Here is a 2500-nt window from a genome sequence, read left to right as displayed (position 1 = left end):
TAAAGAGGTTCCATCTCGCGGGGCTCCGTCGCCCTTCCGGGATGCCGCCGCCTGGCGCACGGGCGACCGCAGCTTCCGCCGGCTCCCTCCGAAAAGCGCCTCCCGCTCTCCCTGCGTCATCCTGGACGGTCTCGCTCCGAGTCTGCGCTTCTCTCTCGCCCTGCCGCCAGACTCGGCTCCTCTCCCGCGCTCTCTCTCTCTCTCGCTCTGACCTCCGCCCCGTCCGGCCCTCCCGTCCGCGGCGGGGGAGGCCCGGCGGGCGAACCCTTCCGTGCGGCCGCCTCGCCGGAGCGGGGGCGGCGCGCAGGGCCCTCTCCTGGGGCTTGCGAGGAGCGGCCGTCGGGGCTGGCCGCGTCCTCGGATCTCGATGCGACGCTCGTTCGGTTCCTGGGAAATCGTGTGCTCCGCCGGGGTCCGGGGGCGAGCGCCCTTCGCTGGGCGAGGGGGACGCTTCCCCGGCACCCCTGGCGGCGTCGGACGCCTGCGGGTGCCGGCGGACGGAGCAGACCGCGCCGCACGGGGTACGGGTGCGGGGCCCGCCCGGCTCCGGAGACCGGAGCGCTCGGGCGGACGCCTGGGGACCGGACGCCCTCTCCGGGCGGAGGGGTTCCGGGCGCGCCGTGGGCAGAGGGAGGGTCGGGTTCGCCTGGAGCCGGCCGAGACCCCTGGGTTCCGGCCGAGCGATCGTCCCTCCCCGCCGGGGCGCGGGGTGCCACATCGATCGGGTTGCGGAAATGGGAGACGTGGGGCCCTTCTCTCGCGTCAACCGCAGCCCTCCGTTTTCTCTTTTCCGGCTTGACTCTGTTCGCCACCTGTGATGCTCTCTGGCCGGTTCCCTCGGGCGTAGCGGGACGGGCGGCGCGCGCGACGCTCTCGCGGAGCGTCCTCCGACGCTTCCCCGGGCTCCTGGAGCCGCCTCCCGGCCCGAGGGGTGCCCGTCCGCACTCATCGGCTGAACTTCCGCGAATTGCAGTACCCGATTCGGCCCGCCGGGGGGCGCTGCCGCCGGGGGAAGAGGGGGACGGGCCGGGCCTGGCGCCGGGCTCCGCCGGACGCCCGGCGCTGCCCCGTCTCGGCCTCGGAAGGGGGAGTCGGGGGAACGGGAGGCCGGGAGTCCCGGAGAAAGAGAGAGAGAGAGAGAGAGAGAGATAGAGAGACCTCCGCGGTTCCGCCTTCGACCGCCGGGGGGCGCCGCGCACCCGTCCGCACGGGCCCGTCCCGGTGGCTCCCGGCAGGGCTCTCCCAAACCCTCTCCCAGGGCCCCGGTCCGGGAGCCCGACTGCGTCCGCTCTCCGCTTCCAGAGAGGAGGCTGTCGGACGGGGAGAGCTGGTACCGGGCTCCTGGAGCCCTGCCTGGGCAGCCTATGGAAGGGAGGGAGCCCTGGCCCTGCTGCTCTCCGAGCTCCGGCCCTGCTGCTCTCCGAGCTCCGTGCCTGCTCTGCCACGGGTCCTTTCGCAGGAGCTCCAGGGAAACGGGCTTTTCGGCCCCTGACAGAGTCCCGGCTCTCTCGCTCGCCTCGTTGGTACCTACTGATCCGGCGGAGGTGTTCTCCGGCGGGTAGCGACACGGACGGCCGAGGGCGCGCTTCACCCAGGCTTCAACCGTCTCCTCCCCGAGCCCCTGGAAGTGCAGCTGGGCCGCGGGCGCCCCGGTCCGCACTCATCTGCGAAACTTCCACAAATTGCAGTACCCGATTTGGCCCGCCGGGGGGCGCTGCCTCCGGGGGAGAAGGAGACGTGCCCGGCCCGTACGTCGGGCTCCAACGGATGCCCGCCGTGGACCCTTTATAGGCCCCATCCTGGTCCTGCCATGCTGTTATCGGAGCTCCACGGCTATCTTGTCACTAAACCTTTCGTTTGAGCTCCAGGGCTTTTTGCTTTTTGTAACCCGGTTCCTGGAGCCCTGCCTGGGCAAAATCGGATGCAAGAAGGCCCTGCCCATGCTGATCTCTGAGCTCCGCGCATCTTCTGTCACGGGTCCTTTCGCAAAAGCTCCAGGGAAACAGGCTTTTCGGCCCCGGACAGAGTCCCGGCTCTCTCGCTCGCCTCGTTGGTACCTACTGATCCGGCGGAGGTGTTCTCCGGCGGGTAGCGACACGGACGGCCGAGGGCGCGCTTCACCCAGGCTTCAACCATCTCCTCCCCGAGCCCCTGGAAGTGCCGCTGGGCCGCGGGCGCCCCGGTCCGCACTCATCCGCGACACTTCCGCGCTGGAGTCCGACGCTCGCCGGCCGCGTCCCCCGGCCCGCGGGGGCCCGGGGGGAGGCCCGACGCGTGCGGGGGGAGGCGGCGGGCGGCGGGGGCGCCCCCGCGCCACCCGACGGCGCCCCCCGGTGGCCAGAGGCGGCTCGGAGCGAGACGATCGGGGGGGGACGGCGGCGCGTGACCCGCCCCGGCCCCCTTGGCCCAGCGGACGGGCAGGCGGCTCCCGGGCGCCCCCCCCGATCCCCGCCGCGGCGCCCCCCGGTGGCCGCCTGACGCCACTGCGGGGGGTGCAGAT

The sequence above is a fragment of the Pseudophryne corroboree genome, unplaced genomic scaffold, assembly GCF_028390025.1.
Source record: "Pseudophryne corroboree isolate aPseCor3 unplaced genomic scaffold, aPseCor3.hap2 scaffold_1318, whole genome shotgun sequence".
Lineage (NCBI taxonomy): Eukaryota > Metazoa > Chordata > Amphibia > Anura > Myobatrachidae > Pseudophryne > Pseudophryne corroboree.
Note: the sequence above shows the minus strand (reverse complement) of the source record.